The sequence below is a fragment of the Euleptes europaea genome, chromosome 15 (assembly GCF_029931775.1).
Source record: "Euleptes europaea isolate rEulEur1 chromosome 15, rEulEur1.hap1, whole genome shotgun sequence".
Taxonomy (NCBI): domain Eukaryota; kingdom Metazoa; phylum Chordata; class Lepidosauria; order Squamata; family Sphaerodactylidae; genus Euleptes; species Euleptes europaea.
The window spans coordinates 16,515,407-16,529,318 of record NC_079326.1 but is presented as its reverse complement, the minus strand read 5'-3'; the positions used below and the strand labels follow the sequence as shown (position 1 = coordinate 16,529,318).

The window sequence follows — 13,912 nt, the reverse complement described above, 5'->3', positions numbered from 1 at the left end:
GGAGGGATATCTTCCTCCCTACTTTCAGATAACATGAGCAGTGCAATAATGTCTTAGTTGCAGCTGTTCAGGTTATTAGTATCTCCCCATGACCAAATATGGGCTTCCTTTCCTTTCAGTCTATTTTGCTTAAAGTATAAGCAATCATTTCTGAGCTCCATGATCACTCCATATACTCAATTTTCATACCATTCTCATCTTCAGTACAATACACATTAAATGAGACTATTTAGAAATCTACAATACAATATATAACTATATAAATCATAAAACACAATTATTGCTCACATTGTAACATGTAACCATCTGGTCAGTAGGAAACATAGCCTTCAGCAAGGTTATAGAAAGCAGAAAGCTTACTGCACTTATAGCCTTGAGGTCTTTGAGTAGACCTTCTCAAGGTTTGAGGATAGCAGGACTTTTCTGCTCTTGAGATATGAGCAGCTGACAGCTGGCAGCTGAATATGGAAGGGTAATTTCAGATACACCTTTCTGGCAGATAGTGAAGAATGACTCTGTTCTTCTCCAAGGACAAGACCAGGGTAAGTTAGTTAGCTTTTGAAAGAATTCAGACCTTGAGAGAATTCAGTCAGCCTGTTCTAAGGACATTTGCATTTTGCAAGCTATTGCCAGGCTCTTTATTAAACAAACCTCTGCAGTTTGTGGTTCAGTTTGTATGTTGTGTTCAAGTTCTCCATGGAATTAATTCTGCACATGTACGCAAAATACCATAATTATGTCAGATACCATGACATAATTATGTCAATCCTCTGTTGATTGTCACCTTCTACATATCCCCCCCCCCCATTTTCCTGCGTCTACTAGAGCTGATTTCTATTCAATAGCACCTGCCATCAGTAGGCTTCCTGTGGGGGCATCACGAGAGGTACATCCTTGTAGAAGGTTTTGAGATAGTACTGCAGGGCTGTGCTGTTTGCAGCGGTGTTTAATAAGACTTGAGCCGTAGACAAAGGGTTCATTGTAGAATGTTTTTGTGAATGATCTATTTAACATTTATGGTTCTAATGGAATAATCAAGAAGGCTCTTGAGTCACAAAGGAAATGGCAGGATATACATGTATAAATAGATAAATAATTAAGTATTAACAAACATAATTTCTCAGTGTAACAAAGAATAAGAATGCAATGTCTTTGTTTGCTGAAGACAGTAAAGATAGTGTTAATGATCTCAGTTGACTTTAATTCAAATGCAAAAATAATAGTGGGTTAACGATTTGGCGACTTAACAGACAAGACCAATAACATGCATGAAATCTGTCTAAAAGGGGATTTGAAATATCTTAATGTCCTGTTCTTTGTGAAAATTACAGAAAAAGGTCAAATATATTGCTTTGCCAGTTAATGATAACACCCCATGTTACTGGGATATTATATATGAAACACTTCGAACAGTTTAAATGCTCTTCATGGATACTCAGTATTATACACATTTTGTATTAAACCCTTCATACATTCGTTCTAGTAGGTTATCCGGGTTGTGTGACTGTGGCCTTGGTATTTTCTTTCCTGATGTTTCGCCCACAGCTGTGGCAGGCATCTTCAGAGTAACACTGAAGGACAGTGTCTCTCTTCAGTGTTACTCCTCTGAAGATGCCTGCCACAGCTGTGGCTGAAACGTCAGGAAAGAAAATACCAAGACCACAGTCACACAACCCGGATAACCTACTAGAACCAATGAACTTTGACCGTGAAAGCCTTCGACAATACCTTCATACATTTGTTCTCATCTAGAGTTCTGTGTGTTCTCGTGTGAGCTTCTGCACATTTTAGGATTCCCCATGCACTTCAGTTGAGGGGCTTGCTCTCTTCCTTTGCATATAAATATTCCATTGAAATAAATAAAACACTTCTTACATGTGGGGGGAGCACCAAGCACACCAAGCATTTAAGACTATGTCATAAGTAATATCTAGCGTAATTGAATACTTTACATACCCTGCCAGAAAATATTTTTGTTAGTCTTTAAGGTGCTACTGGACTCTTGCTCTTTTCCTTTACTTACAGTGCCATCCTAAACAGAGTAGGATGATACAGTTCATGCTAATGATGGCATTGTTAAATAAAGGTTTTGACCTTGCATGGAAAACTCATTCATATCTATTGCAGTATGAGCAAATGGATAAATATTCCAAATTCTGTTCATTAATGTGGTTATTTTAACTAATCCATTAAATAATTAATCTTGTTCAGAGTAATGAGGAAAGGTTTGAATCTTCTGTAGATTCTCTGGCAACTTGCTGATGCTTATCTCTTTTCCATTTCATAAGGCAATGAGGAAGAGAGAGGAGAATGACTTGGCCTATATGTACCTCACATGGTCATTATCCAACTGTAACAGTTTACTGATTTCCCATTGAGAATATTATCATGATTGTCATTTCTGTGCATAGCTTTTCCACTTTCCACCAATCATAGCATCATTTCAATCGATATTCAAGGGCTTTTTGATTCTATATAAACATGGGTCCTGTTTGTATTTTCTAGGTGATCAATAGGGGTTTCTTTAGATCCCCTGTATTACCTCACAGAAAAGTCAGCATTTGATGTGATCAGATGTAGACTTTTAGACCCAGAAATGCAGGAACTTAGAAGTCATGCAAGTAGTAGATGTTCCCCCTTGAGTTGGGAGCCTTGGCCAAATAAACAACATATAGCACTATACTTTACGTGTCTAACAGCACTGCAACAGCGTGGAGCGTATATCCTTGCCAGGCTAAATGCACTACCCTCTGCCTTGTTATACGGAAGATTTAATAAAATCCCATTTGCAGACAGAGTTTGCCCCTGGGGAATGGTGAAATTGAATCCCTTGTGCATGTCCTTTTTAATTGTTGCTTTTATGGTTGTAGCCGATCCCAATTCATTGACCCACAGTTTGTAAACAGGGAATGGCTCTCTGATGAAATCAGGACATCCTATCTTACGACCACACAAAACCCCAAAATAATTGAATCAGTTGCAAGATTCTTACAGTTAGCAATCAGGTATCTTAAATGGTGTGTGGCTTTCCTTAATGGCTGATTTGGGTTGGTTTTATCCAATTTTATTTATTTGTACTCGGTTTTATCCAAATGTATGCTCTTGCTTTTTATATGCCAATAAAGGCTTGTGTTGTGTTGTGTATGCTAGGTCAGAAACAAAGCTTTGCTTGTACTTTCTGACAGAGCTGCACAGACTTGTGGGAGAGATATAGGGATTCAGGCTACATTTGCCCCTAACTTATGATGAACATTCACTGCAGGATACAACAGTGGTTTTTCTTGTAGCAGCAGCGAGTTGGGGGAGGTAGAAGTATAGAGCCAGGATTTAATTGTCCCCTGTAATAGCTATCTCACCTCTTTACACAAGATGGGAACTAGAAGCAGAAGTTAAAGCTTCATCCTCAGAGTAGATGAGATTCAAGAGATCAAAGGTCAGTATGAATTGAATATCTGTGTGAGAGAGAAATGCTGATTCATGATCTAAGATCTCTTGTTATCTCATATAAAAGCACTAAGGCTGTGTTTTAGCCACCATACACCCCTCCCTTTCCTGTTCTTAGCTTTGGTATGGGGGAAAAGGCAAATTCCCATCCATTTTTAAAGAAAGTGGAAGTGGTAGGAGGAGGAACTATTTTTTTAAAAAAATTTTTATTAAGATTTTTTTAACAATAAAAAAATATCAAACAAAAAAACAATACATGTAACAACAATAACAAAAAAAAGTAACAAAAATTACAAAATACATAATACAAACTTGGAGGAGTATCCATATATCTCATTTATTACAATCTCAAATATCAAAGTTCTTATATTAAAAAAGAAAAGAAAAAGATACCCCTTCCCCCACCACCCACCATTAAGAGTGACCCTTCACCCGACTTCCGCAGCAGGTGTCTAATCAGATTTTACTATTAAAAATACAAAGGTATAAAATTACTCTAGTTTCTACAACTCGGTAATTATAACCATAAAATCCATTTTTGCCATCTTATCCCAATATGAGGCGGCCTTTGACCAAGTTTGTTTAAACTTTTCCATATCTTTCCCGTGTAGGAAATCTGTTAATTTGGCCATCCTCATATATATCCATATCTTCTCTCTCCAGATATTAATTGAGGGTTTATTCACTTGCTTCCAAACTTTAGCTATCACAATTCTTGCAGCAGCAAAGCTATACTGGCAGACAATTCTGTCTTCATCATTGATATTTTTTGGTGGTATTCCCAATAAGCAAAATAATGGTTTTCTTTTCACACTACCATTAATCAAATTATTCGTTTCCTTCAAAACTTTCTTCCAGAATTTTTTTATTTTTTTACAAAACCACCATACATGCATATATGTTCCTCTTTCCTTACCACATTTCCAGCACAGACCCCTGTCTTCTCTGTTTATTTTAGAAATCATCACTGGTGTTATATGCCATCTGTAAAACATTTTATATAGATTTTCTCTAATTTCATTGGTTATTGTAAATTTAAACTCTTTTTTCCATAATTTTTCCCATAATTCCAAATCTATGTTAAAACCTAGCTCCTTCATCCATTTAATCATAATTGGTTTAACCCTTTCTTGTTCCAAATTAATTTCCATTAACAATTTATACATTCTACCTATCAGTCCTTTATTTCCTTTTATTAATATTTTCTCTAATTCTGATTTATTTCTATTGAATCCAATTTGGTTATCTTTATTAAATATATCTCTTATTTTGTAGTATAGAAACCAATCCTTTATATCCAGTTCTTCTCTACTTTTTAGAATCCATATCCCTTCTTTCCAGTTAATAATATTTCTATATATATCCATTTCTAAATTCAGCTGAGTTCCTCTTCTCATAAAAGCTTCCACTGGATTGAGCCATCCAGGAGTTTTATTTTCTAATATCTTTCTATACTTTTTCCACACTTTAAACAAACCAGCTCTAACAAAATGAATATTAAAATCTTTATTTACTTTTTCTTTCTCATACCATAAATAAGCATGCCATCCAAAACGTAAATTATAACCTTCCAATTCTAATAATTCAGTATCCTCTAACATTATCCAAGATTTCTTTTTTTTATATATATAAATTTTATTGGGTTTTATGATAGAAATTTTCCATTGCATTAAACAACATCTATAACAATATCGAATTTCAATTCTAACCTAAAGTTGTTATAATTCCATATCATATAATAAAAAAGAGAAAAGAAAAAAGAAAAAAAAAAGAAATGGAAAATTTTTTGACTTCCCCATCACCTCTATCTGCCTCTTAATAAAGAGTTCATCCCGTCATAAGTAATCTAATCTTGATAAAATATCAATACCATATATAAAAAAACATAATCTGTTAGTAAATATAATTATGCTTATTCAATATAAAAAAAAATCAAAAATAATCCTCTGGATCAGATTAGAAAATATTCTTCCATTCTTCCCAATTTTAACTCATATTCACAATAATGCATCCACGCCCCCCATTCCCCCAAAAACCGAACGTCATTTTCTTCATTTAGAATAGCTGTGAGTTTTGCCATTTCTGCCACTTCAAACATTTTAACAATCCAGTCTTTTTTCTCTGGAGTTTCTAGCCCTTTCCATTTCGCTGCATAAAGCAGTCTCGCAGCTGTTGTGGCATAAATCAAAAAGGTTCTTTGTGTTGCTAAGTCGTCTGGAATCATACTCAATAACATCATTTCTGGTGTTTTGGATATATTCTTTTGTAGTATTAATCTCAGTTCATTATAAATCATGTCCCAGAAGTCTTTGGCTTTGTCACAGGTCCACCACATGTGATAAAAGGAACCAATTTCTTTGTTACATTTCCAACAAGTAGGGGACATCGTTTTATAAATCTTTGCAATTTTCTTGGGTGTTAGATACCATCTATACATCATTTTATAGATGTTTTCTCGCACTGACTGTGCTTTTATTCCTTTTAAGTCTTTAGACCATAATCTTTCCCATTTATTTAAAACAATATCATGTCCCACATTTTGAGCCCAATCGATCATAGTTGGTTTAATCGTGTCCTGCTCACAGTATATTGTTAAAAGGAGATTATACATTTTAGAAATCAGCTTTGTATTATTGTCTAGTAGAATCCTTTGAAAAGGAGATTTTTCTTTAGAGAAACCTTTTTTTGCATCTTGTACAAAAACTGATTTGATTTGGTAATATTGAAGCCATTGTAAATCATCCTTAAGAAGTTGAAAGTCTTTTAGTGAGCATTTCTTTCCTTCCCAATTAATTAGATCTTGATAAGTAATAAATTTGTCTGGTCTAAGTGGGCGCAAAGTTAGCATTTCTTGGGGTGATATCCACATCGGTGTTTCTGGTTCCAAAATGTGTTTATATCTCATCCAAATACGAAGTAGAGAGGACCTGATTATGTGATTACGGAATGTTGCTTGTAATTTAATTTTATCATACCACAAATAACCATGCCATCCACTTAAGTTATTATAACCTTCCAAGTCTAGCAAACGTACATTTGACAAATTCATCCAGTCTTTTAGCCATACTAAAGCTACCGCTTCAGCATAGAGTTGAAAATTAGGCAGTGCTAAACCTCCTCTAGTTTTTAGATCCACCAAGTATTTATAAGCAGTCCTTGGTTTTTTTCCTTGCCAGATGAAGTTTGAAATGTCTTTCCTCCAAGTTTCAAAATATTTTGTTTGTGATATTATTGGTAAATTTTGGAATAAGAAGAGCATCCTCGGTAAGACATTCATTTGGATCGTTGAGATACGTCCCATTAATGACAATTTTTTGTTTGACCATATAATCATATCAGTTTTAATCTTACCCCATAACTTGAGGTAATTGTTGGTTAACAGATCTTTATTCTTTGCAGTGATCCAAATTCCCAGGTATTTAACTTTGTTAGCTTTCTCCCAGCCAGTATATGATATAAATTCCTGTTGTTGTATTTCCGATAAATTTTTAAATATTATCTTTGTTTTTTCTTGATTCACTTTAAAGCCTGATACTTTCCCAAAATCATCCAAAGTCTCCTGAAGTATATTCATTGACTGTGTTGGGTTTTCCAAAATTAGCAGTAGGTCATCCGCGAATGCTCTCAACTTAAATTCATGTTTTTTAATTCTTAGCCCGCGGATGTCCTCCATACTTCTTAGTTTCACACATAGCGGTTCCAACACCAACAAAAATAAAAGTGGAGACAAGGGACATCCCTGTCTAGTCCCTTTCGTGATTTGGCAGTTATCTGACATTGATTCATTAACCAAAATTTTAGCTTGTTGGGAGGTATAAATAGCCGATATACCTTTCTGAAAACGATCTCCAAAATTCAATTTATCCAAAATCCGTTTCAAAAAGTTCCAAGAGACCATATCAAAGGCTTTTTCTGCATCCAAAAATACAAAAGCCGCAGTTTGTTGAATATTATGGTCATAATATTCCAGTGAATCTAGTAAAATTCTTACATTGTCTTTTATTTGCCTTCCTGGTATAAAACCTGCTTGGTCCTCATGTATAAGATCCTTAATAAATTGCTTTATCCTACATGCCAAAACCGAAGCAAAAATTTTGTAATCCACATTTAAGAGCGATATAGGTCTGTAATTAGATGTTTTTTCTGGATCTCTTCCTTCTTTGGGTATCAGTGATATAAATGCGTGTGACCAAGTCTCCGGGGATGTTCCCTCGTCCAAAATTGCATTGTAAAGTGAACCAAAAAATCCAACTAAATTGTCACTAAATGTTCTATAAAATAGTGCAGTAATTCCATCTGGTCCAGGTGTTTTATCCGTTTTTTGTCTCAGTATTGCTTCTTGTATTTCTTCCCTTGTTACTGGAGCTTCAATACATTCTCTCTGGGTCATTGACAAAGCTTTCATCTGTATTGAGTTTAGAAATTTATCTATTTTCTGTTTTGGAGTATTTTCTTTCTGATATAACTTAGAGTAAAATGAAACAAATTCTTTCTGAATTTCTGAAGTTGAATAAACTGGTCCTTTAGCAGTTTGGATTTTTGTTATAATCTTCTTTTGAAATGAGTCCTTCAGTTGTGTTGCTAAAAATTTTCCTGGTTTATTTGCATATTCAAAATACTTTTGTTTAGCAAGTTTCAGATTTTTATTCATTTCCTCCATTATTACCAAATTTAATTGGTGTTTAGATGCAGAAATCTGTATTTGAATTTCTCTTCTCTCCTCTTCCTGTGTTACCATTACCAATTTCTGCTCCAAATTTTGTAAATTCCAAAGTATGTTGTTTGTAAATTGCAATTGAGTCTTCTTCCAGGCCGAGTGTTTCTGTATCATAAAACCTCTCAGAACAGCTTTGAATGCGTCCCAAACTGTATTTAAAGAAGTTTCCCCATTAAGGTTAATTTCAAAAAAGTCTTTCATTAAAACCTGTAATTCCTTTTGTATCTTGTTGTCTTTTAAAAGTTTATCGTTCATTCGCCATCTAAATGCTTGTTTATTGTTCCAATCAAAGGTAACAGGATTGTGATCAGAAAAAGTTCTAGGTAAAATATGAATTTTACGTAGTTGCGTGAAAATTGATTTACTGGCCCATATCATATCGATTCTGGAGTGTGAATCATGTCTTGCTGAATAAAAGGTGTGAACATTATCCAAGATTTCAACCATACAAAGCATGCTGCTTCATAATACGTTTTTAAATCTGGTAAGCCTAATCCACCTATATCTCTTAGTTGAATCAAATTTTTGTAAGCTATTCTATGTTTTCCTTTGTTCCACAAGAAGTTTAAAATATCTTTTTTCCATACCTTAAATATTTTAACCCCCTTAATTATTGGTAAATTTTGAAATAAAAAAAGCATTTTGGGTAAAACCATCATTTTAACAGCTGAAATTCTACCCCATAGTGATAAAGGTATTCTTTGCCAGTTTTTCAAGTCTGTATTAATTTGATGCCATGTTTTTATATAATTATTTTTGAATAAATTAAAATTATTTGAAGCTAACCAAATACCCAAATACTTTATTTTTTGTTCTATAGTAAAACCAGTATTTTTTGATAATTCTTGTTGCTGCAAGAGTGTCATATTTTTAACCAATATTTTTGTTTTGTTTTTATTAATTTTAAATCCTGCAAGTTTTCCATAAACCTCCACCGTTTTTTTCCATTCTGCAATCTGACTAATAGGGTTAGTTAAAAAACAAACTAAATCATCTGCATATGCTTTAAGCTTAAAGTGATTTCTCCCAACCTTATAACCTATAATATTTACATTATTTCTAATCTTTTTCAATAAAACTTCTAACGTTATTATAAACAATAATGGTGATAAAGGGCAACCTTGTCTGGTGCCCTTTTGTATTTCAAATTGTGATGTTATATTCCCATTTATCAACAATCTAGCAGATTGGTAAGTATAGATCTTTTCAATAGCTAGTTGGAATTTCTTTCCAAAATCCATATATTCTAATACTTTTTTCATAAACTTCCAATTTACATTATCAAATGCTTTTTCTGCGTCCAAAAATATCATTGCTAAAGGTATAGTGCTAAATTCCGCACATTCTAAAAGATCTATTACTACTCTAACATTTTGGCTGATCAGCCTTCCGGGAAGGAAGCCTGCTTGATCCTTATGAATAATCTGACTCAGTATTTTTTTCAATCTATTTGCCAGAATCGCTACAAAAAATTTATAATCATTATTCAATAATGAGATTGGTCTATAATTTTTAACATCTAATAAGTCTATGTTTGGTTTAGGAATTAACACTATATTTGCATGTTTCCAGGTATTTGGAATAGATCCATTCTGCAAACAGTTATTCATCACTTTTAAAAGATGTGGAGAGATTTGTTCCATAAAAACTTTATAATAAAATGTTGTAAAACCATCTGCTCCTGGTGCTTTATTCAACTTACTTTTACCTATTACTGCTTTTAATTCCTCCAAGGTTATATTAGCGTCCAATAATTCTTTATGTTCTTGTGAAATTCCTGTCCATTCTAATTGGTTCAAATATGTCTCTATTTCTTTTTCTGAAACCTCTCCTTGTCTATATAAATTTGAGTAATAGTCCACAAAAGTTTCTACAATTTTACATTTATCCATTGTAACCTTACCATCTCTCTTTATTCTTATTATAGGTAAATTCTTTTCTTTATGCTTAAGTTGCCAAGCTAATAGTTTACCTGGTTTATTTGCATGTTCAAAAAATTTCTGCCTATTATACATAATTTTTTTTTCTATTTCCGCATTTATTAAAAATTCATATTGATATTGCAAATTTTTAATCTTATCTCTATATTCCTGTTTAAGCAATTTAGTTTGTACTTTTCTCAATAGATTCTCTTCTTGTTTAATCTGTTCTAACAATTTCTTCTTTTTACCTTCTCTCTCTCTATACCATCTCGAATTTTGTTGTATCAATAAACCCCTTAGTACTGCTTTACCTGCGTCCCATACAATATCATCCGATGTCCCTTTATCAATATTTTCTAAAAAATAGTTTTGTATATCTATTTTCAATTTATCCACAATTTTCTTATTTTTAAGTAAATATTCATTTACCACCCAAGATTTATTTTTTTTTGTACCTATATTAATCCTTAACATTAGCGCATTATGATCAGAAAACACCTTAGGTAAAATTTCAGGAGCCTCAGATAATCTTGTAATATCTTTAGATAACCAAAACATATCTATTCTTGAATGGGAACAATGTCTTGATGAATAAAAAGTATACCCTTTTTTATTACCGTTCATTAATCTCCATATATCAAACATTTCCCATTGATCTGTTATATAATTAAAAATACTTGGAAGTTTACCCTCATATTTACTCTTTTTTTTCTTTGTAGATCTATCCAATCTTGGTACCATTACCCCATTAAAATCTCCCATCCAAATCATTTTCCCATTAGCGTATTCTGCTAATATCGACGCTAGATTAGAATAAAATAATTTCTGATTTATGTTAGTTGCATAAATACCCACTAATATTATTTTCTGAAATCCCATTACAATTTCCACAATTAAAATCCTCCCATCTACATCTTTATATAAAAGTTTAGGTTCTAATACTGAAGGGACATACATAGCAATACCATTGATTTTTTTCATTTCATTACACGCAGTGAATAATTTGCCCATTTTTGTTTGCTCCAACCTGTGAATATCCTTTGGTAATATATGTGTCTCCTGTAAACAAAAAATATTAGCTTTGGACTTTTGTAGATGGTAAAACACTTTTTTCCTCTTAATTGGAGAGTTCAAACCATTAATATTCCAAGATACAATTTGTAGCATTTTTATTATTAATATAAGCTCCTACTCAAATTTCCATAGTTATTTCTCTTTTTCTCTTAAAGACTTCCATTATCCTTTTCTCGCCCTCCCCTCTTCCCCCCTTTTTCCCCCCCTTTGTTCAGCCATCTCCCCACTCCTCACTCATCTGAGGATGATGCCCCCCCAGTTGCTTCTTCTGCCTTTTCTTCTTCAGCACGATCCTTTCCATCATGTTCTCTTGAAGTTTGGCCTGGTGGTTTGCGTAGCTCCCCTTCATATCTTCGCAAGAATTGTTCTACTTTGACAGTATCTGTGATCTTAACTCTTTTAGCCTTGAAGATAAAAGAAACCCCCTGGGGGTATTCCCATCTATGTTGTATTCCATTGTATTTCAGTCTTTCCACAAACTCTGCAAAAAGTTTTCTTTTCCTCAGCAGTCTTCCAGGGATTTCTTTCATCAATCTCACCGGATTCCCATCAATTGTTAGTGGGTTGTTAAAATGTTTATTCAAAATTAGGTCACGATGACTTCTGGAAAAAAGCTGAATCAAACAATCTCTTGGAACTTTATTTTTTGTAGCATAAGCAGAGTTCATTCTGTAGGCTGTAATTATCATACCTTCCACCACAGCATCATCTTCCTGTAAAAAATCAGCCAACAATATTTTCAAATAATTTCTCAGGTTTGTACCTTCCTGTTTTTCTTTTAAACCACGTAGACGAATCCAACTTTCCTTTATCTTCAACTCCAACATTGCAGTACTGTCATCTCGCAATTGCTCACATTCCTGGGAGGCTTCCATTGACAATTCAAGAGCATCAACCCTCTTTCTGGTTTCTTTGTTATCCTTTGCTTGCTTTTGAACTTTTGCATCAAGCTTATCCTGTTTTACTGCTAAAGATGAGATGGATTCTTGAAGTGTAGTAATAGCCACTGCATTTTGGTTTAGGCCTTGCTTAACAGATTCCATTTCCTGCTTCATTGAGACCATTTCCTGTTTAACTTCTGTCACCTCTTGTTTAACTGATGTCACCTCTTGGAGTGTTTTAGTCAGCAGTTCTTGTAGAGAGTTAAGAGTGGCATCAGGTTTTTTAGTCATCTTTGCTGTTATTGATGTCTCTGTTCCAGGAGAAGAAGCTGGTGAAAGAGCAGGACTGGTGACAGAAGCTCTTCTTTTAAATTGTAGTGATTGTTGAATCTGAAGCTGTTTGGTCTCTTTTATTAATACTTTAGGATGTTTTTCTGTGTCTTTTTTGACTTTGTCTTCTTTGTTTTCCATGTAAAAAACTTGAGGTGGCTGCTATTGTAATCCAGGGAGGGTGAGGGGGGGGGTGAGAATTATTGCTTAAAACATTAGTTCAGCTATATTTGTTTAAACGTCTTTTATTTCAAAACAACATTCAGTTTCAAGCAGAAAAAATCAAAAGTCAAGAATCAATTCTGGAGAGGATATAGCATTTATATTCCTTCAATGCTCCATTGCCAATGTTTCACTTGCTTTCAGTCCTGGTCAGATGCTTCTCAGGTCTGAAGTGGCACAGCTGGAATTTTAAATGCGCAACACTTTGGCAAAAAGCCAAGTTTCACTTTGTTAGGGTTAGCGAGTGTAGAAAACAGAATCAGAAATGCTTCTCCTTGTTTAGATAACAGATTAGACACCTCCATGAGTTAGTTGTTAGCAAATGTTAATCATTAGAAGAAAAAAAAAACCTTTTTACTTTGCTCCGTGCCGTTTCCTCCGCCACCCGGGCTCCTGCAGATCTAATGGTGCTGACTCATCCGCTTTCCCCTCCTGGCGCTCACTGCCGATTTTGAGGCAGCGGGCGCACCTTGGTCGGGGCGCGAGCCGGCAACCTATTCAGCTTCCCCTCTCCTTCCAGGGGAGCCGCGTCGTTGTTCCGGGGGGGGGGGAACCTCCCCCCACTCCGCTTTAGAGCCCGGAGCTCTAGTCTTGAGCTGCCACGGCGATCGGCACAGGAACCGGAAGTCGGAGGAGGAACTATTTTTAAATAAAATCAAAATGTACAGCAAAACTTTGCCTTCACTCCATGCCTCACTCTGGTGCTTGCATCATTTTTCCTTAGGCTCTAAGAGTGGAACAGTTGGGAATGTCATGAATTACTAAAACTGACAAGCTCAGTGAGGTAAAATGGTGGTTCGGCAGATTTAATTAATCTCAGTTACGTACTCCGTTTTTGTTAAGAAATAAACTGCCCACCCCATGCTTGAGAATCCTGTGCTACAGGAAAAAGTTACAGATGGAAAAGTGCTTACTTTTAAAATAAATGGAAATTAATCAAGGATTAAGAATAAAGCATGTTTTTACTATAACTGGTGTAAAGGAAAGGAAATGAGTAAAATAGTTAAAGAACAGATGTACATGAATATGACCCAAATGTAAATTCTGTATATATCCTATGGTATAGAAGCATGGTGCAACTTTGATGAGTCTCCTTGACATGCCAGTTCTATAGAGGCAGAAATTCTTCTCAGAGTCTACACAATCAGGTAGCTTCTGTGGCTGTGCTGCTGCTTGAATCATTAATCAAAGTGGCATGAATGTGGGGAAATGCCTATGGTTAGGATCCATCACATTAAACAAATAGGGACAGGAAGCAGTGCTGAAGAGAGAAATAATTGCATCCATCTGGAACATGACTGGTAATTTTTAAATAATTAACT

At 34.5% G+C, this 13,912-nt stretch overlaps 1 protein-coding gene across 1 annotated transcript in view; it reads left to right on the top strand.

The window, feature by feature from the left end:
* The window catches only part of DPP10 (dipeptidyl peptidase like 10), a 749,561-nt gene that overhangs the window by 657,452 nt on the left and 78,197 nt on the right, over positions 1-13,912 (top strand). The gene's annotated exons all lie outside the window — the stretch shown is intronic.